At 47.9% G+C, this 22,296-nt stretch overlaps 1 protein-coding gene across 2 annotated transcripts in view; it reads right to left on the reverse strand.

Annotated features, from left to right (window-relative positions):
• Positions 1 to 22,071, reverse strand: part of TP53INP2 (tumor protein p53 inducible nuclear protein 2) — a 51,348-nt gene extending 29,277 nt beyond the window's left edge. For both annotated transcript variants that reach the window (XM_024195331.3, XM_024195332.3), the window contains exon 1: positions 21,838 to 22,071. The gene's annotated coding sequence lies outside the window, so the exon portion shown is untranslated. The remainder of the gene's footprint in view (positions 1 to 21,837) is intronic.
• Positions 22,072 to 22,296: the final 225 nt, after the last annotated feature.

The following is a 22,296-nucleotide window of genomic DNA, read 5'->3' on the forward strand; positions in this document are numbered from 1 at the left end:
TCTGGTAGTGTAAAGGGCTGGTTAATGTGTCCCAGGTGGCTGGGCAAGAACTCCCCCAGCACTGGACTGCCATAAGCAGCCCCATTATGCCCCTGTTCCGAGCCCTGGGATATTGTCTATGATGGTAGTGCTTTGAGACCAGCCATGGTCAATGCCCCATTGTACTAGGAGAAACAAAGTAGTCCCGTCCCTGCCCCCAAGCAGCTTATCATTTAAATAAACAAGACGAAGGGGGTAGGGGAAAGGGTCTAATGCACAAGCAGAGAGAACTGAGTGATGGCTTGTGAATGTCCTGATAGTCCCAAAAGTTCTATCCTGGCAGTTTGGTATTTTGCATATGATGGTTTTAGGAGGAGACAAACTGAACGGAAAGACAAAAGAAGGTGAGAGAACAACTTAGGAAGGGACTCAGCCAGGCCCGTAATGCTCCAGGGACTCTGGGATGCACTACGGTCTATAGGCAGCTCAAGGACTTCGATAAGTTAAACAGCTGGGGCGGCTCTCATCTATATCAGGGGTCATTTGAATCCTTTGAACACCACAGAGTTCAGAGGGTGCAAAGATGACTTAATGCCACCATTCCCTCGCCTCTTCCCCATGGCTGCATCTCCTGGGGGCACTGCACAGAATTGGCTCCTTTAGAACAACCTCTGACAACTCCATTACGTTAAAGGGGAGAGAAGGTCAAATAAAATATTTGTCCAAATGGTCAAATAAACAGAGTTACATTCCAGTGCTGAATACTTGAGTTTGTCTCTCTTTCTAGATTTGGGAGGAAGCATTGTCTAGTGATTAGAGCATAGTGTTCAGAGCCAGGCAATCATTGTTCAGTTCCTGCCTCTAGCCGAGGGCAGGCATTTCACCATGTTATGGCTTGTTACCATCCCAATTTTACTGATGGGGCGGGGGAAGGGGGGAGTAATTCTCTAACTCGGAGTGGGACTGGGGGCAGGGTTGAACTTCATTATTGTCAATAAAGATCTTGAAGACCTACAGAACGCCGGTGTGACATATTAATGGAAAAATATATTCAGATGAGACCAAAAAAAAAACAGGGATTAAAACCACATCAAGGGCTAGATTTGGGGAAATTGAACTTGCATGCACAAGACACAGTTCTGCATGCAGTTCCCTGCTTTGCATTCATATGTATGTGCAAGTGAGGATTCTAGTTTGAGAGGGTGGCTGTCATAGGGTGAGCTGCCCCTCAAAGGGAGTTGGGCCTCTTGTGTCTGGTTTTCCCTGAATCCTGCATAGGAGTGGGGTCATGTGGCTGGGTCTGATGATTGGGCTGGATGCAATTCTTGCTATTAAAGATGCTGCCTGGTCTCTCTTTTTCTCCCCCTCCCCCCATTCCTATGGGGAGAAACCTGAGAGCAGAACATGAGGGGGGCTTAGCCAGGAAGGGTCTGGGGCAGACTTAGGGAAGTGTGGGAAGAAGGCCTGAAGTAAAGGCCAAAGAGGCCCCACCTGAGCAGTGTGGGAAGCAGGCCTGAGGGGACAGAAATGGGGATGGAAGACCTTAAAGTAGATGGCTGTTCCCTTATTTAGGGCCTTAGAGCTGGAGCCTGGGGTAGAGGGGGAGACCAGACTCTCCTGCACCTTCAGTTGTGCCTCCTGGAGGGGTGAGTAGACAATGCTGGCCAAGGGTGGTGGACTGACTACAGGCCTAGGGAGAAGGCTGTGAGGGACCCCTGCCTGAAGAGTGACTTATTGGAGCGTCTCATCCAGGGCTGAGGGGCTGTTCAGGCCGGGGAGAGGGCTAGAAGGACTCTTGAGCCCTGAAGCAGGAATGGTAGCCCAGCCCTGAGGCATGGGGAGTCCTCGCATTGAGGGGCCAAGGACTAAACTAGTGGCACTCAGGCAATGGCCATTTGGGTGTGAAGAGGGCCAGACAGACCACTGAGGCAATGACAGCAAGTGACAGAACTTGTATCTATGCCTTGTGTGGACTCTCTATTCCCCCCCCCCCCCCATCCCTGAGAAGGGGAGCTTATGAAGTAACTAGAGATCCAAGTGCACCAACCCACCCATTCTGCCGAGGGAGATGGTGGACCTGAAGGGAAGCGGGAACTGGAAGCAAGTGAAGGTGAAGCACTGGCCCTTATCCCTTCTGAGGCAGAGTGACCTGAAAACTGCTAACACTAAGGTCTGGGGGACAGACGTGGTAGCTGGTTTGTGTAACCAGCCAGCCCACAACAGCTTTGTGTAACACGCTGGCCTGATCATGTCCCTGTCCCTTGCTAGTGTCTAGCCCCAGAACTTGTTACTTACAACCTGCCCTGCCTGCGAAGGAGCTCTTCAGAGCCTCTTCCTGAGCACGTGCAACCAGAGCTCAAGTGGTAGGGGCTGGAGCATGTGGTGCTAAGGTTCTGTATTTAAGGTTCACCAACAATGGCGTATCTGTGGCCATGGTTTGTTATAGTTGTACATTTTATGGCTTTTTTTAATGGTACTGACCTGGACTAAGCTATTGCAGGGTGCTTTCTTAGAGGTGGGTTGTTGGCACACTTGAAACCACCGAGCATGCAGTAAGTACCAGTAAGCAGGGCCGGCTCCAGGGTTTTGGCCGCCCCAAGCAGCCAAACAAAAAAACAAAAACAAAAAAAAAAGCCGCGATCGTGATCTGCGGCAGCAATTCGGCGGGAGGTCCTTCGCTCCAAGTGGGAGTGAGGGACCGTCCGCCGAATTGCCGCCGAACAGCTGGACGTGCCGCCCCTCTCCAGAGGGGCCGCCCCAAGCACCTGCTTGGTAAGCTGGTGCCTGGAGCCGGCCCTGCCAGTAAGGCCCTGGGTAGTCTGAGATGAGCTAGAAGCTAGATGCACCGAGATCCCAGGATTCTGCAATGCCTGGTGCAGCAGGCTGGAAATTCTGCAGCACTTCATCTAAATACTTACAAACAGAGGCTTAATGAACTAAACATGGAAATGAATAAGGCCGGACCTCTTGTGTTAGTAAATGCAATTTGTTTTAGAATAGCCCCATCTCTCTTAAAAAATCGAATGTGGATTTTTTTACAATGACTTCTAGGTCATTGTGGTGAATCTTGCTGGCTGGCTGCAGGCTCAGAAAGATAATACTGCACCAGTTACGCTCAGTTCATGCTTTCAAGGCTTTCTTCTCAACTGTGAGGGCTAGAAGTATAACACAGCTGAGATCCTGAAGCACAGCTCTCTGGAAATGCTATGGCCACAGAACCTCAGGCCGAGTCCCAGGTATAGAACCATGTATGTACACCTCTCCCAGGTACGGTAAATCAAGTACCATAGGGTACAGCAGACTACCTGACCAGTGATCTCCCTGTTAGAGATCCTTTAATAGAACTTACTCCAATCATATACCATAGTGCTCCATGTGGCTGCTTCGCCCAAGCACCTGTGTAACTGGGCTGGCATATGAGCTATTCTCTGAAGCTCCTGCAGGCCTCCCCATAGCTGCGCTCAGTAGTCTTTTCTTTGCTGGGAAAGTCACCCATTGACCATGGGTATAGCTGAATATGGTTTAAGTGCCCAGAATCCAGCTCATTCCAGGAATCCATACTCCTGGACCCTGGGCACTGAAATTGGATGCTACTGAGCTAAGAGGTGTTTCAATAAGGGCCATCTGTTTTTTTTTTTTTTTTTCCTCTTGTATTCTGCAGAAAGTGACCAGTCCACTAGCAAGATGCAGGAAGGGTGTTCTGAGTCTGATCTGCTTCAAGCCTTGAAATGAAGGGGGCAGATCCTGGGCGTGGCTGAGACATTGTTCAATCTCTAGGAAAACTTAACGCAGCCTAAAGGCTGCTCTAAATTATGCCAGCAGGGATAGTCCCCTGGGGACGACTGTGCTGGCTGGGGAATTGCTGGAGTGCAAGATTCTCTGGCCACACCAGCACACTAATCTATGCTTGGGTTCAGGAATGGGTGGCTGCATCAGCTTTATACCACCAGGGACTCCCATAGGTCAAGAGAAGGGATGCAGATGATACAAAACTACTCAAGATAGTTAAGTCCCAGGCAGACTGCGAAGAGCTACAAAAGGATCTCACAAAACTGGGTGACTGGGCAACAAAATAGCAGATGAAATTCAATATTGATAAATTCAAAGTAATGAACATGCAGAAAACATCATCCCAACTATACATATAAAATGATGGGGTCTAAATTGTCTGTTACCACTCAAGAAAGAGACCTTGGAGTCACTGAGTGGATGTTTTCAGAGAACTATCCACAATGTGCAGTGGCAGTCAAAAAGGCAAACAGAATGTTGGGAATCATTAAGAAAGGGATAGATAATAAGACTGAAAATATCATATTGCCTCTATATAAATCCATGGTACACCCACATCTTGAATACTGCGTGCGTATGTGGTCACCCCATCTAAAAAAAGATGTATTGAAACTGGAAAAGGTCCAGAAAAGGGCAACAAAATGATTAGGGATATGGAATGGCTGCTATATGAGGAGAGATTAATAAGACTGGGACTTTTCAGCTTGGAAAAGAGACGACTAAGGGGGGATATGATAGAGGTCTATAAAATCATGACCGAGGAGAAAGTAAATAAGGAAGTGTTATTTACTCCTTTTCATAACGCAAGAACTAGAGGTCACCAAATGAAATTAATAGGCAGCAAGTTTAAAACAACCAAAAGGACGTTTTTGTTTTGTTTGGTTTTTTTTCCACACAACGCACAGTCAACCTGTGGAACTCCTTGCCAGAGGATGTTGTGAAGGCCAAGACTATAACAGGGTTCAAAAAAGATAGATCCATCAATGGATAGGCAGGGATGGTGTTCCTAGCCTCTGTTTGCCAGAAGCTGGGGATGAGTGACAGGGCATGGATCACTTGGTGATTACCTGTTCTGTTCATTCCCTTTGGGGCACCTGGCATTGGCCAGTGTTGGAAGACCGGATACTGGGCTAGATGGACCTTTGGTCTGACCCAGTATGGTTGTTCTTATGAAGGCCCAGCTGTCTGGTTAGGGCCACTTTCCATCCCTTCTATGTGTCCAGAGGGGATGGAGCCATGGGCCAGGATTTAGCCCACTGCACTCTGCTTCCTCATATCTGCTGCAAAGGCCTACTGTGCCCTGGTAGTACCAATCTCCAGTGCAGATGTAATTGCTCTGGGGGAGCCAGTTACAATATGGTTTCTCTGGTTATGACATGGTTCCACTTTAGAGTATAGATTGGTCCTTAACTCTGCCCTGACCCCTGCCATAGGCTCTGGGCTGCATTCCTTGGGATCTGGCATCCTTGTTTGTGGGCATTTTGTCTATAAACTCATTATGGGTGTAAAGCCACCTGACACTTCGCTGGTGGAGCATGTTTTGTGTCAACACATGTTGACATTCAGCCTTCTGCAAATCTAGGGCTTTAAACCTCATCCTATTTAAAAACGTGATAGACACCTCACAGCTCACACTTAACACAGAGGAAAAGAAAACACTGCAGAGGCACGATGTGGTCATGTGAACCACCTGAACTGCTGACCATGGAACACTTGATTCCCTGGTGCTGCAGTAAAGCTGAACTTTTTTGCATTCAACTATTTTAAAAAAGCATTCAGGAAGCTTTCCATTCACTGGCTATGAATGCCCTTCAGGTCTGGTCTCAAGACAGGGGCACTGCTTAAGCACAGTCTAGGTAACTAGCACAACGGAGCACTTTAATGACTTGCTCCATTGTTTATGAAAGGCTGGAGAACACCGTGTAACTGGCAGCATCAAAGCTAATCAATCTGGCGTGTAAACACCTCGATGGGAACTGCTATGCAGGCGATGTGGAGAGGACACAAGAGATGGATGAAAGTCAGCTGTCAATTAGAAAAAAGTTGTGCATGCAGTCTTCCAGAATTTGATAAACAGGGGGGTTGTAGAGCTAGGGAAGAGGGAGGGTCACATCACTCCGGTAACAATGCCATTCTCCCTATAAGAAGAGGGCCAAATGCTCTCCTCTACAGAGCTGCTGGTATCTCCAACCATCACCTGCCTTATTCTACATGTTTGGTCTACCTTAGTTCCTGATCTCCATACACATGCACTCAAGCTGTCCCTGTTAGTTCCTGTAGCAGCCCTCTCTGCATGTTACAAACCATTAGAGTGTCTCATTTAAATTGTGGAGTCCCTCCATGTACTGAGAGGAGAATCCATGTAACATTCCTCGCATGGAGCTCTATCCAGAATAGGCCCACTGACATTTATGGGATTACTCCCGTGAGCTCATGCTGCAGGATCAGCCCCAGTATTAGCACTCTACGAGTTTACTCTTCAAACGCAGACCGTACAGCCCTTCAGAAGTGTGCATCTACCAATCCTATAAGAGGGGATTGTGAGGCCTAGACACAAAGTGCCAACTCAGCTTCGTACAGAGACTTGGCGCTAGAGAACCCAGCTCTCATTCCCAGGCCAATGGAAGAACCACTCTCTCACTCTGGCAGCCGTTCAGAAATACTCTTGCTGCCTTCGTAGGGTTTCCATGGAACAATGGCAAGATTCAGCCCTAAGAGAGACACTTTCATTTACAATGAGCCATCTCCTGCCTCTTAAACCCTTTGGGCCAGTGTCTGCTGGTGCTTTATATGAACGTGAGGGGTCATAATGAATGCCTAGAGAGTGCAGCACTGTGAGGGAAGCAATCGTAACGATAACATACAGAGGCACATGGCATCGGTAGGTGAACTGGGCAGGGGCTCCAGGGAGAGCAGACGAAGGATGGTTCAGCAGTTAACGCATTGGTCCATGAGTCAGGAGAGCTGGGTTCTGTGCAACCTTGGGCAGGTCACTTAGTGCTGAGTCCTCCAAAGGGGGTGAGATTCTGGGGGAGCAGCTCAGCTGTTGGGTGTTAAGACACACTTTGGGCCTGATTTGCAGAGGTTCTCAGCACCTTTAGCTCCCACTGACTTCAAGCGGAGTCGTGGGTGCTCCACAGCTCTGCAAACCACCTCCAAGGGGGCACAGGCTGAGCACTCAGGAACTCAGACGCCCCAAATCAATGGCCACTTCTGAAAATATTGGCATCTCTCTTCCCCCCCCCCCCATATTCCCATCTGTAAAAGGGTGGGGGGGGGAGAAGTGACCGCCCTCTTAAGGGTGAAATCTGCCCCAGAACAGGCCTCAACATGGGGCAGGGGGTAAGCAGTGCCTCGTTGCTCGTATGGGCCCACTGCCCTGGGGTGAATCCTCCCCAGCCCCCCATGTCTGAAGCTGGATGTCACTAGAGAACTGCAGAGCATTGTTCTGGAGCAGAAGTGACAGAGTTGTTGACGGCTCAGATCAGCAATGAGGGGGCTAGGAGGAAAGGATGTTGGTAAGTGAAATGACTCTTCCCTGTGCCTGAGTCTCTTTAAAACCTACTCGATCCAAGCCTTTGACAATTGCTTGCAATGAGCCCAGCTGGGCCCTTATTAAGGGCAGTGAAGGATTTTAAGCCCCTAGTCCAGTCAGCAACTCCCTCTTGACACCATCACTTAGTGACCCTGGAAAAGGCGATGGAGGGAGGAGCTGTGTTCATGCCACGGTGTGGACTGAGCTGCAAGCAGCAAACATGGGCAACGCAGTTGGCACCTGTCTGAAGCATAGAGCTCCTCTGAAGGGTATAGGGAGGGCTGGAATAAGATCTGTGGTTCACACTATATAGAGGCCTTGGCTTCCCACTTCCTGAGCAGAGTGGGATGCAGTTGAACATGGCTCTCCCACAGGGCTTGTCCTGGCTGAGGGAGAAGGGGAAGCCATTTCCATGAGAGGCAAGGAACTGACACATTCTGACCTAATGAAGAGGACAGAGGCTGTTCATGGTGGGCTCCTGTGGATTTCACAGCTGGCACATAACCAGCCCTTGAAAGGGAACATGCCAAGCTGCTCAGGCTGGAAATAAGACCAACCGGTTGCATTTTGGCTTGTGAGGCCTCCACTCTCCTAAGCGGACTAGACTGACACTGGACACCTATGAATCCAGCTTGTTCATGAGACTGGCTCCTTCCAGCCAGAGTGGTGGAGAAATCCAGCACCTTTTGCCTGTTCTTATAGGGTCTCCCCATAGTGGTTCTGCAGTGTGAATATTGGCATGTGGGGGAGTGCGTCTAGAGCACGGCCTCTGATTATACCCCAGTGCCCTCACACTGGCCCCAGAAAGTCAATGGGCAAAGGGTCAGGTGCCAAAAGAGACTTAACAAGGGGTCTCTTCCCTTCTTGGGACAGGCCTGTAGCACTCCTGCTTCCAGTCAGGAGATCAGAGGGGCAGCTGCCAGCCCCATGGTGAGTCCATGGGACATAGGCAGGTCCAAGCAGCCCAGCCACGGTATTTTAGTAAGTTGCGGGTGTAGGAGGCAGGGGAAATAAAGCTCGTAAGCTTCTCCCTGGACTCTTGTTTTGTGAGAGGGCCCTGGCCAATACCAACCAGGCCTCTGGGTGGCTCGGGCATAAATTCTCCCCCCTTCAGGACAGACCACAACTCCCTGAAGCCTGGGTGGTCCAGGGAGACCATGTGCCCCCAGAGATGATGTGGCAACCTGGCCATCCCACCAACCCATCAGATGGCTTGCGAGTAGGAGCCAAAACAGGGGTGTGGCCAGGGGTGTGCCTAGGATGCCAGATTGCTTTAATCCAACCCTGCCTTAGGGCTTGTTTACACATACACACTGCAGCAGCGCTTGGTGACGACTCTATCTAATGCTTCTCCCATCGGTGTAGGTGCTCCACCTCCCTGAGCGGTGATAGCTATGTCAATGGGCGGTGCCCACCTGGCGACGTACTGCTGCCTACGTCGGGAGTTCAGTCCGTATAGCTGTGTCCCTTGGGAGGGTGGATGTAGTTATACCGACGTAAGTCTGCAGGGCAGACCAAGCCTTAAGTGCAGCTTGTTTCATCAGCATCCCCCTCCTAGATGGCACTAGCGTTGCAGGCAAACTACATAAATATAGTGCTACTAAGAAGGGCAAAAGTTACAACAGGAATTTGAATCGGAGCAAACATCACTTCGTTCCCGAGAGCTGAGGTCGGGGTGTGCGCGCTCATGTCTGTGACAGGGCCATGTTATCTGCCTGTGCAGTGTGTAAGGCCCTGATCCCAGCAGCCTCTGGGCCCTACAGCAATGACTGTTAATTATTAGCGTGAGTCCTACGCCTGCTAGATATTTTCCAAGTGGGCATGAAGAAAGCGTGCTGGCTCTAGGTGGGGCAGAGCTCAAAGCGAGGCTGCAGAAAGCTCAGGGAATCTGCCCTACTAAATCTGAGGTCAGAAAGGATTTTCCCCTCCCCACCCCAAGCACAATGGTTTTCACTTTCCTCTGGGGCACGGAGTTGGGATTGTTGGGCAGATCTACTTTCTCTGACAGCAGGAAGAGCTTTAGATATCGGCAGATCTGAGTCCTTGTCTCCATTTCAAATCGCACTAAGCTAAATGGTTCCTAGTGCATGAGATCCACCATTGCCATGATACTGGGGCTCTCTGGGAGTTTATATTGGCTTCTGTGAGCCCACTTCATAATTAAGCCCATAAATTGCTTGAATTTCTCTGCAGATCCAGCAATCTTTATTTATTTATATATATATTTTTAAGTTTACTGCTTTAACTGGCTAGTGCATATGTGCCCTGATGACTTCTGCTGGATGGAACCAGAACAGCTCAGCTGTGTGTCAGAGGCTCTACACTAATAGAGAGTCGCTGGGGGGCTGTGCTTTTGGAGCAGGAGGATCTGAGGTCCCATCAACAGCAGCATTGGAAGATCTAAGTGATCATTCCTGAGTTGCCATGGTTTTGTTACAACATCTTAATGTGGGTGGCTCCCCTTGACAGCATGGCAGGTACTAGATTCCATCAGCAAGTCATCTGAATGCTCATGAATGTGTCTACGTTTGCTAAATGCACATGTTGCCAAGAGCAGAAGTCAGTTGAATTTTACCATGGAACTGTGTGCCGCCTTCTAGCAATACAGCACTGGAACTTTATCATGTCTCTTTGCACAACATCTGTCATGTGAGCAAGTTGTACAGAAAGTTTAAGACTAACCCAACCCAATCTATGGCCTGATGTGACACGCAGGGTTGCCAATTTAGGTTGGATGTATTCCTGGAGGCTTCATCACATGATGATCTTTCATTCCTGGAGACTCAAGGACAATCCTGGAGGATTGGCAACCCTAGTGGGGTGTGTGTGTGAGAGAGAGAGAGAGAGAGAGAATTCTCTCACATAGTGTTTGTACATACATATATGTATAAGTCCAAATTGATCCCTGGTGTAACTCCATTTCAGAGGTGTTACACCTGGGTTGAATTTGGTTGATAACAAGGGACACCAGGGCCAAGGTTGTTGCTGTGTCCTGAAATTACACTGTTTGTGAAAGTGGCCTAAGTTATAAGGTCACTGACAATGTTTTAGGCCTACACGTGGACTTCCCTTGGCAATTGTCCCATATTGAATTGCAGTCATAGGGTTTTTTTTTTTTTTTTAACGGATGTTTGCTGCAGAACAACATACAAACTTAATGTCTGGCCCATTCTGCAATCTACTGAAAACTAACTGGCCCTGCAAGAGGAAGAGGGGAGTGGAGAGCCAGGTCGAGCCTGTAAAGAGGTGAAGTCTGGTGGTCCCCTTCCAGTTAATTTACAAGGGCCCTACTTCAGCAAAGCACTGAAGCATGAGCATTGGCTTCAGCAGAACTTAAACATGGGCTGAAGTGTTTTGCTAAATAGGGATCGACTCTGGGCCAAATCTCCAGCTGTTGTAAATCAGTGTAATGCCACTGACTTCAGTGGAGCTCTCCTGACTTAAACCAGCTGATGAATTGGCCCCCATGGTGTTAATTGTATACTGGCTTAACAGGGGTCTTGCTAGCATGAAATAAGGGGTTGTGTTAGGATAGTCACCAGGCCTGGCTCATAGCAAAAGGGAAAATAGGGAGGCCTTTGGCTTATTCTTATGGAACCTGCCCATAGTGACACCAACTAAGCAACACCCTCAGAAATTGCTATCGACTGGTTCCCCCTTTTGGGAAGGTGGGATAGCAGTGACATGCTACTTGAGTCTTAAAGTGACAGTGCCCCGCCTCACTCCCTCACCAAGTGTTTTATTCTGAGCCACTGGATGCTAAAGAGAGAGCTGCAAACTGTTTCCTCAGTTTGTCTGTAAAGGGGCCCTTAAAAACCCTGGCTACACACCTGGTGGAGGGGGTTCTGAGTGCTGCACCTAACTATGGTTTTCCAAGCTAGAGTTGAACACTTAAGTCCTCCAACTTGCTCCTTTCCCACATGGAGTCAGGGAATCCCCCCTGGTGAGTAGGTCTCCACTCCTTGCCTGAAGGACTTAGAACCATATGGTTTGTTACAACTACCCGAACTTAAAGCAAAATAAACACAAGGAGAGAAGATGGGGCACTAGTACGGCCACTTCTACACACACAAGGTTTGTCTTCACTGCAGAGTAAACCTGGGAGTTGCTGCTGAGCCCTCCTTCCCCACACACCACCCTCTCACACAGATTTGGTGGTGCTTTTGGCCCAGCTGGAGCTTTCACTTTGCATTGAGGACACAAACTAAATCACTCAAGTTCTGATAGTCCTCCAGAGCCTTCCCATCATTCCACTTGGGCCCAAGCGAACAGGCTAGTTAGCTGACAATTCACCAGGAATTCAGCTGCTGAGCTTACTTCAATGCAAAGACCAATGGGATATGCCCCCAGGCAGGCCCATTGAGAGAAAGCTGGGGCCCACTTCCCCCACTGCACTTTATTTACACAGACTTATGTTTTCTTTGGGGGGGAGGGGGCTTAACTTGGGGCCCTAGTACAGTTGTCCCCCTTTCATCAGCCCTGCCCCCAGGAGTCCTAATAACAGATGGGGGAGTGCAGTACTGGTAACCGGGGTAGGACTTTGCAGTGTGGCTGCTCACACCTAAGCTCAGTTAACCAGGTGCCAGCCATCAGGGTTACTTCTGCAGTGAAAACATGCCCACCGTTAGCAGACTAGTTACTACTTTATGGGTGAGCAGGTTCCTTTCAAAACCAGCTCCATTTCCTGCTCCCTACCTCCATCTATGAACCTCCACAATGAATGGAAGGGGGAAGTAGTTAACAAAAGGCACTTACAGCAACAGGTTCCTCTTTATGTGAAGACCTCCTAAGTGGCCTGCCAATCTTACATAGTGTAATCCAGGGGATGTCCTACAAGATAATGCAGAATGACTTGGGGAGGGCTCAGTTGCCTAGGGATCAGGTTTGAAATGTCTACACACTCTGGAATCTCAGGTTTGGGCTTTCAGAGGCAGTTCAGGCCTACAGCCTTCCAAGGCAGAGAAACTGAATTCCATCTAGTTGATGATCGCTTAAGTGAAACCTCAAACTGAGATCCTTATCTCTCCTGCACAGAGAGATAAGGGCCTGAAAGACCTTTCATAAGAGATAGGGTTGCCTGGGTGTCCTTGGCCAACATGTTTTTTCTACTCCTGTTGCAACATCAGGCATAGCTGAGGCCAAGCTCAGTCATTCAAGGCTTACTGTAAAGAATGCACAAGGGTCATGCTTAGTGAAGGACACTTCCGGGCATGTTTGTGTCATGTGTGATTGTTGCACTTTTGCCGGTACTGCCCACCAGTGGTGCAAGTAGGGTGGTACAGTTCGCTGTACCAATAAGCTATTTATAGCCGGTACAGCGTACCAGAAAGACACAGGAGGAGCAGAACATGGGGCTGCCGGGTGGCCCCACGCTGGCCGCTCCTCCGGTGCGGCTGTACCGCCCCCAACCCTTCCACGCAGCTGTGTGCCTGCATCTCCTGTCTGGGCTCTGTACAGCGGCCCTACCGGATGACAGTGCTGGGGGGGGGGGGGCGTGAGGCTAGGGGGTGGTACAGCCACACCAGAGAAGCTGCCGGTATGGGGCCACCCAGCAGTCCCATGTTCTGCTCCTTTCACCCCTTCAGTTCCCAGGAGAGTCCCGCGGTTCAGGGTGCTCCTGGAAACCGCAGCGGCGAAAGGAGCAGAACCCCACGCTGGCAGCTCCTCTGATGCAGCTGTACCGCCCCTACTCTCTTTCCCAGCACTGTCCTCCAGCGGGGCTGCTGCACAGACCCCGGACAGGACTCAGGAGATGCAGCTGCATGGAAGGGCGGGGGCAGTACAGCCATGCCAGAGGAGCTGCCGGCGTGAGGCTCGGTTGCCAGTGTGGCTGAAAAAAATATTCTGTTGTCAGAAGGAGCTGGTTTGAAGCTCTTCTGCTGGCAATTCCCAAAGCAGGTGTGACTCTGTGAGCCGGCTATTGTTCCAGAGAGCAAGCCCTCCTCTTCTCTTAGCAGCCCACACAGCAGCTGTGCCTTGTCCACCCATTGGGAGCGCCCCCCCACCCCAGGTAACATGGGAGGGGGAGAGCACGGGGGCCCTGGGGTGGGATCATATGGGGAGGTCACGTCCCCTCTCCCCCATGCTGCTGCAGCGTACCAGTAAGAATTGAATTCTACTTGCACGACTGTAGCCCACTGACTGCTGCCCTTCATCCTAGAGGCAGCTGCATTTCAGAGCTGGGGGACAGTCCTGTATGGATAGCTTGTGAAATGCACTTTGGTCTGAAAACTGCTATTTCTGCATCTGTAGTAGAGAGAGAGCTCTCTCTACAAGGGCTGGCATGCCCTTTGATCTTAACATGGGCCATGAGCCCACTCCCACTAAAATCAATGGCAAAACTCCAAGGGAGGCAGGATCAGGCTGTTTCCCCATGCCCTACAATCAGTGGCTCTTGTCCAATATGATTAGCACTTTGTGCCATAAACCACCCAGCCATTCACAGAAAACATTCCCTTCCTAGGGGATCAACTCAGCATTTGCCAAGGCTTGTGGGCAGCTAGCAGCTGTCTTCATGGCTAGAGAGTAACCCGCCAATTGCCCCCTCACATCTGCAGTGCATCCAGCAAAGGTGCAGACACACTGCTTCTCCGTCTCTTAGAAATGTTCCACCAATCCATTGTGTGCAATGGTACAGCTGCTGATTGCAGCAGCACAGCAGGGAAATAAAAAGGCCTGTGCTAAAGTAGTTAGAGAATTGCTTTGTCTGTCAATCATTTATCTGGATTTTAAAAAAGCTTGGCTCCACTACCAGAAAAAAGCTAGGGTCCCTGGTTAAAAATAATGTTGACAGGAGTGAGGGGCCCTTACTGCTCTCCATAATGAGATGTAAGCCTTGGACTGTCTGGGGTTTTTAACCCAGTTGTGGAGACACTGCTGGGTCCTGTCTACACTAAGTTGCATCTAAGACTGTCCCTGGAGTCAGTTCTTGTAATGTAGATGGTCTTAGATGCTTTGTCCACTCCAGTGTTCAGAGTAATGACAGTCTCTTGTCTCCAAATAGATAGGCAGGAATCATTGCACCCACCAGTGAAATGCAGCCAATTCTGGGGTACAACATGGTTTAACAGCATTTGGCAACTGCAAAACCTACAACCATCTAACAGAAATTAAAGGTGGGGGTGTGGAATCTTCCCTAAAGGGGGCCACAGTGGCATAGCATGGGAGATGCAGTTATATCACTGAGGCCAGCATACAGAGGAGAATGGGAGCATGAACTACACCTTCCATGAGGCACTATGATGGCAATTCCTAAATGGACAGTTCCAATTTTTGACCTTTTTCCCCCCCCCCCCCCAATCAAAAGTCAAACTTTCCACAGGGAAAGACTCCACCCCCCTCACCCCCCAATTCTTTCCAACCAGTTCTAGTGTTTAGCACGGTGTAAAGGACAGTGATAAACTCCCCACAAACTCTTCCCTCTTAACAGAACCCCACAGCTGCTTTGTGGAGCGCTTTGTAGGGCACCCAGGGAAAACACCTGTGCAGTTTTTTGGAGGTTTGCAGACTCCTGTACGCTTGGGATAGCATCCATCACTTGGCTAGGCGAGCACGGTCTGGCCTTGTCCCTGCCTGTGCATCACTTCCTTGAGTCTAGGAGCAAAGTGTCCTGGTGTAGGATGACCAGACAGCAAATGCGAAAAATCAGGACAGAGGGTCGGGGGTAATAGGAACCTATATAAGAAAAAGACCCAAAAATTGGGACTGTCCCTATAAAATTGGGACATCTGGTCACCCTAGTCCTGGTGTGAAGTAGGGTCTAGGGACTGTACATAAATCTACTCCCCCTTCCGAGCTGCAAAGGAAGCAAGCCATGGAGTGACAGTCCAGACTATCTGTGGATGACCCTGGGTAGGGGACATCTGCTCACAGTCTGACAGCTATGGGACTACACTGTGCTGCATGAATGGACAAAAGCTTTGTTTTGTTTGGGCTGGAGAGATGGGGGGAGGGGGAATCAAACACAGATGTGGCTGGTGCCACCAAGTTCTGTGTGATACAAGCTGCCATCTGTGAGACATCAACCTCAAGCCCCAGAGCAGCAACTCGCTATATGCAGAAGAAACACCCAGTTCTCCTGCATACAAGCAAGTAGTCACTGTGGTACAACATTTTGGCTGACACTTGGATTATAAATTCCTCTGGGTTTTTCTCCTCTCCACCTCCCACTCCCCTAATCCCATGCAGAATTTTCCAAGGTTTTGTATAGGTTGTTCTCCAGTCAGTACTGCCTTTTCCCCAGGTTGGCCCCCACCCTTAAGACTGATTCTGAAACTGCCAGCAGAGGAAGGTGAGCCAACTGGAGTGGCCCCAACAGAAGGAAGAGGACCAGTCAGAATTCTGAATCCTGACCCATCCTCAGTTTCCAGCACCAAGAGGCTACCTCTTCCCTGTTACAGCAATCTGCAGTGGCCAGACACACTGTGGAAAGTAGGCAGTCTTCAAATGACACCCCCTTAAGGATAAACTTGCTTCTTAAGGGTTAAGTTTGTCATCACTCTTCTGAAAAGTCCAACCATTCCATATTTTTAAGCACTTAAACAGATTCAAATAAGAGTTTGTTTAAAGGCTTTAACTATTTTTTCCCCATAATCTGCATACATAATTAGCTTTGTTTTGTGAATCACTGTCTCTGCAAATAGCCCTAGAAGCTAAGAATAGGAGAAAGGAATGGCAACAAAGACCTCTGATGCATAGGAATCCTGCTGAAGCTAGGAGTAGGAATCTGTTTCTTTGTAGCTAACAGGGGCAGGAGATCTAGAATCGCAGGCTGTAATACTACTCAGAAAATGGCACCATGATCCCAGAAACTTTCCATAAATACTACACAGCAGGACAGGGACTGACGACAAACACTACATTCTTCCTAAGCGGAGCTAAGAATACCCCATACAGGCGTCACTATCATGCATTGGAGGCACAAATCAAGTGCATTCCGCTGATGCTCTTGGGAAATGCTATTTTCAGCTAGTTCTACAAAAAAGACACACAAATAATTCCTTCCTTTGGTGTCTATAATCATCCTATTCTTGGAAAATGCTGTGCAATGAAAGAAATGTCACAATCCCAAGATGTTAACTAGACCAGGATTCTTAAGCAGATAGTTTTTGGAAATATATAAACCCCATAGCTCTTAAAACACAGATGTGCTAGCATCACCCACACTCATAGGTCAGCAGCAGCACTTGAGCATGGGACCTTTGACACCACGGCACACACCTCTAAACACCATTAGCTAAAGGAAAAACTCCATTATATGGCAACAGTAGTAAGGCTGTTATCCTAATAGCCACTGGAGGGGATGCAATACACATTTTAAGTTTATTGCTCTAGCAAAAAATATAGGGTGAGGAGCTGTATGCAGCCTTCCAACATTGTGGTCACCCAGACAGTAATGAGTTTTTTGGATGGAGGAGTGACATATCAATATCTTCATTAACATCAATCTTCACAGCAAAGGGTGGGGGAGCAGACCTTGTTCCTGGGCTCGTAAATCTTCAGAGCAGCTTTGCAAGGCTGGGTTAGTGCATTTAATCCATCATTTAAAAAAAAAAAAAAAAATCTCTGCAGATCAACCCCAGTGTCTATATGTGGCTGCCAACTAACAGTGAACTAAATCCATTAATGCATTTCCCAAAGGGAATTTTGTCCATGTTAATTGATGCTCAAAGTTAGCCAATTGCAGGATTAGGACCTATGTAGAGCCATCGACTCCAGTAGCGTGTCACTTGGGCTCAAGGGTCGGTCTGTGAAGATTGAATTCAGGCTCGGGGCCTTATCAGTTATTAAATGCTGAAGAGGTGCTCTGTAGTTGGAAAATCTAATATGAAGAAAAATGTTTTTTATCAGTAAGTTTTACATTCAGTGGACAAGACTACTTTTGCTTTGATTGCTCACATACTGTGGACCAAGGCACTCTGGCATTGTGCAGGAGAACCAGAAAAATGAAACTATCTAGTTTCATTCTCCAAGCTGAGTGAAATGCAGAAAGCAAACATACATCATACATGGGTTTTATAGCTATTTCAGGTGACAAAATAACCACTCTAAGTAACTTGTGGTGGAGAGAAGGAAAGGTGTGGGGGTTTTTCCACCCTCCCAAAAAATGTTACGCTTGGCAGCATCCCTTTAAGAATCCTGTCCCAACACCTCACTGAAGTTGATAGGTTTTGTTCTGTCACTGAAGTGGGCACAAGGGTGTTCTCAGTCTCATGGGTGAGAAGTTGAGAGAAGTACAAACCCCAGGCATACAAATACACTGCAACTCCCACAGTGAAAACAGCTTTGCTGAAAGCAACACCCAATGGGTCAAATTTGTCCCTGATATAAATCCATTGGAGTCAGTGGCACTTCACTGAGGATAAATTTAATACGTTACATGCCTTATGTGGAGAAAAGCCAAGAGTAGACTTCAAGACATTACCCAGAAGTCTGGGCTTTTTCAACCGGCTGCGATATACAAAAGCACCATGGTTTAGCATGTGGATTTTTTTGAAGCCACCTTGGTCTCCTTTTGATGCAGATATGTAACAATATTAATAGGAGTACCTGTATATATGTTTATCAAGGGATGAACAGGCCAATTGCTAATTTTTATGTAAAACCATAAGACTGAATGCTAATCTGGAACATTTTACTTTCAAAATACAAAGGTCTCAATCCTACAATGAGCACCATGGGGTTGGAGCCCTGTATCTGCACAGCGCTCAGTTAGGGCTCTGTGGGTTGCATGGTTGATCTGCCTGGGCCGAGCTTATTGTAGGATCAGGGCCAAAGAAATAATTTATTTTAACTCAGAGGTCTTTACTCTTGGCTGCAAGCACTGGATGTTAGTGCAAAATTATTCCTCAAACTAAAACTGCTGGCATCTCATACATTCATTCAGATATTCAGAGATTTTGATGTAAACCATGGAATGTTTACTGTGACAATTTGATTTTTTTTTTTAAGCAGGTCTCTCTGCTGCTATTGGGAAGAGTGGGGGGAAAACTTATTGAAGGGCAAAGTTTTTTTTTTTTTTAAATATGTCTGAGACTAAATGTGGCAGAATTATAAACTAGATTATTATATTACTGGAGCACTGAGGCGCCCTAATCATGAACCAGGTCCCCATTGTGTGAGGTGCTGTACAAACAGAACAAAAAGACAGTCCCTGCCCCAAAGAGTTTACAATCTAAATATCATCCAACAGATGGAGACCGGCTGATGGGGGAACACAAGAAAACACTGAGACAATATTGGTCAGTTTGATAGGCTGTGGTCCCAGTACACCAGTGGCCTAACCATTGTCAAGTTTTTTGTTTGTAGGTATTGTAGAAAAGGAAAGCTTTTTAAGGAAGGGAAGGAATTGGGTGAAACTCACCCCTGGCCCTGGGCAGAACACAAAGCCCCAAACAAGTTTTAATCATGGCTTCTGATACACAGCATGCCCTTGTCTATGCTTGCAGAAAACCATGGTCAATACCTGTTCAGCTGCACCCATTATTGACGTGCACAGTCAGCGGTGGGTATTTCTTGTAGCAGGGACAGTGCTTTAATCTCCCTAGGCTTAAATAGCATCTAGGCCTTGGTTTGGGCTCTGAGTGGGGGGGTGTATCTACCCCTTAGATTCTGTCTACCGTGGGGAAATTTACAAAATGATTCCCCCCACTCCTTATCCCAGGGCTTCCACTAGTTCTAGCACTGGTGAACTGAAGCTAGACTCCCCCTCCCCATTGCTAAGAACCCACAACTAGAGCCAGATTTTCAGAGGCTCAGCATCTCGCAGCTTCCATTGCTCTGGCCAGTTAATGTAGGTGACTTAAAGGACGCTGCTGACTGCTCAGCCCTTATGAAAATCCGGCCCCTAGAGTAGACGATGATCTAATGACTTCTGACATTTCTAACCACCTGAAAAGCAAGTGGTAAGAACAGGTCCAGCAGCCAGAATTTGCCTGCAGTAGGGCTGATGTGCGTCTAACACAAGTTCAGTTGAACAGTGAGATTTGTTGCTGTTCGTGTAAACTTCCATAGTGCAGAGAGGGTTGTAGCATACACTTCACCATACCAGTGCCGGTATTTGCATCTGTCAATCTGCTAAGGCCCAACATGAAGGACACCAGGACCTTCAGCGGAGCATTTAAGCCTATGCCTAAATCCCACTGAAGTTAATGGGACTTCATGCATTCGCTTAAGTGCTTTGCTGAATCAGGGTCTAAAAATCTAACTAGTCAAAACTTCAGTAATATGGGATGTACAGGATTTAGCTTAAATAAACCTGTAACTAGCATTTTGTGATGGCAGCATTTCCAGTCCAAATAACTTATTATAAAGGTATTACACCAGTTTTGCATGGGATGCATTTGAAAGTTTTGATCTAAAAAAGTTTTTGAGTTTCAGACTTACTCGAGCAGCTGCAAATGTTTAAAGTATTTTCTCTCCCCTCCCCATTAGAAATATTTATGGAGCAGCCATAGCACTAAAATAACTTTCCTATTTATTTTTTCTAGTTAATGGAGCAATCCGGGATCTGCATTATTGATTAGGTATTAAATGATATTTAATGTGGAACATTTTTATCCAGCCCTAGTATTTCATTTCACTCAACTACTGTGGCCTAGTTGAACGTTTTGTCATCTTAATGGTATGAAAAAAATAGGTTAGGCATGCTAATCTGCATGTGTCAATACTAAATTATATATAGCTATTAATATAGCTCAGTGAAGCAACCTCCAAGTTCTGGCTAGCAGTGCAGCTACCACTAAGGATAATTTCCTAGAGCAAAGGTGAGCATTAATATTTCCTCCCCTTGCTCAGCCTTATTCAGTTGAGCAGCCTGACCTTGCCTTGCTCAGTAAGGCAAAGATAAAAATATTACCGACTGTCTTTTGCCTACAAAGCTGTCAAAGGAATGTGCTGCAGACCAGCACTGAGCACATTACCTCCCTCAGCACAGGTCAAAAGAGGACAACTTCAATATGTGTTGTGGAGGAGGGCTGGCCTGGGTGACGTTTCAATGTCATATGCAAATCACGCGTACGTCACCACAGGCGTCCCATCCCAGGGAGCCAATGGGAATAGAGATCCACCTTTAATCTTAATCCGTTGGTGGCGAAACAAACAACAACTAGAGACAAGGGGGTATTGACTAGAGCGGTACAACTGGCCACCAGTTGTTTTTTTCTGCAGACGCAGAGGGGGGGGGAGACCCCCCCCCCCTCCAGGAGCCGGGGCTTTGTTCCTATTTATGTTCTCGAAGAGGAGGAGAGCCAGGAGCCACCCTCCTTGGCACCACTGTCCGTTTCCAAAGAAGGGTAGATGGTGTAGGACAAACACCCAGCCCCGTTGTGCCCACACCACGGGGCTGGACAGCCTCTGTCCTTCCCTAGGCCGGCTTAGTTGCTAAAGCCCGAGCGGATCTGGTGCAATTCACGCTCTCTTGTTCATGCAAGCGAGAAACGCTAACCCTGCAGTGAAGGAGTTGGGGTGGGGGGAGGGAGGAAATAGGAAATCGATCAGGAAACAAACCAGGCACCAACTTCGCTTTGCCCATTCACTGTAAACGCCTGCTGGAGAGAAGTGTATTAGCCGAACAGAGACAGGCCCGATTTGGATCGTCTCAGCATAAGCCTCTGTCTCTGCCTCAGAGAAACAGCTTGAGTCAAAGCAGCAGCCGCAGCACATCACCCCTCTGATCTGCCGTTAATTAGGATGTACACACTAGAATGCCTGCTATGACCTAGACGGGCTCTCTGCTCACATCCCCTTCTCTGCGTGTGCTGTACTAATTTATACCCCACTGCTTGTGGCAAAAGCGAGTCGAGACAAATGGCTCCTCCTGCATAGGAGCTGGAAAGAGAGGAATACACCAGCCGGAGCCCGAGTCCTCCCAGTGCATTCTTTTGGGCGACCTCGTATGTCTTTTGTTTAGTACCAAATCCAAGCACCATCACCATTTTAGGTAGTTAGGAGGATTGGGGTTGAACTAGGGCCATATGCTCTCACAAACCTGCCTCGACATTATGTCCCTCCCCCCCCCCTCATTATTGGCAAGCCAAGGAGAGAGAGAGACAGACTCTTGTGTGGTTGAAGTAAGTAGGAACCTCTCTCCAAATCCAAAATTACCCTGTTTTTTCACCCTGGTCACTACAGGCCAGGGCTGATGTATAAAAACAACAAAAAACCAACCTCTCTTCATAGCTAATAGTCTCCCCGACAAGGTAATGAGCTCTGTTCTCCCTTCCCCCCAACAGCCACATCAAATCATAATGCACACAACGTACTAAAACACAAAGAGATGTTCCTGCCTGCACACAGCCAGCTAAATACAAAGGGACCTTAAATCACACACCAAGGAGAAAATAGATGGCTCTTAAATCTTAATACACCCTCACATCGAGATTTTAACACACACCCAACCCATTCAATGCAGAGAGAGATCTTAAAAACGTAAACAACATACTCAATTAAAGAAAAAATACTGCCCGCAGTACAAAGAGAGAGCTCTCAAGTTTGAATTTAGCCAGCCACATTTCAGAACAGAGGATGGCACTTACCTTGCCTTTAATGTCAGCAATTATTTTGTAAACAACACCGCAAGAAACCACAAGATTTTTTTAAATATCGTAAAGCACCAGCTTTAGGCAGTCTATGAGGTAGTTTTAATTAAAATCAACAACATTATAAATGGAAATTAAAAAAAAAGATGCAGGAGGTGGTGGTGGTGTGTCTGTTCTTCTCAGAAGATATGCACCATTGCAAGCTGTTGGCGGCTGCTGTTGGGGCCGGACCCTCCCTCCACTGGCTTCAGGGTGATTATTATTATTTTCTGTTATTGCTGCTGATCTCAGACCAGATCAGAAATTAGAACGTCCAAACAGCTGATTGTGACGTCACAAAGGGGCCCGCCCGCAGAGGGCGTAACCCGTCGGACAAGCAGCCAATGGGAGGCAGAGCGGGATTGGGGCGGGGCTTCAAGGCTGCACCCCTCCGAGGGAGGAGACGGAGCTGCTCCA

Source organism: Terrapene carolina, unplaced genomic scaffold (genome assembly GCF_002925995.2).
Source record: "Terrapene carolina triunguis isolate 2854851 unplaced genomic scaffold, T_m_triunguis-2.0 Scaffold233, whole genome shotgun sequence".
In the NCBI taxonomy this organism is placed as follows: domain Eukaryota; kingdom Metazoa; phylum Chordata; order Testudines; family Emydidae; genus Terrapene; species Terrapene triunguis.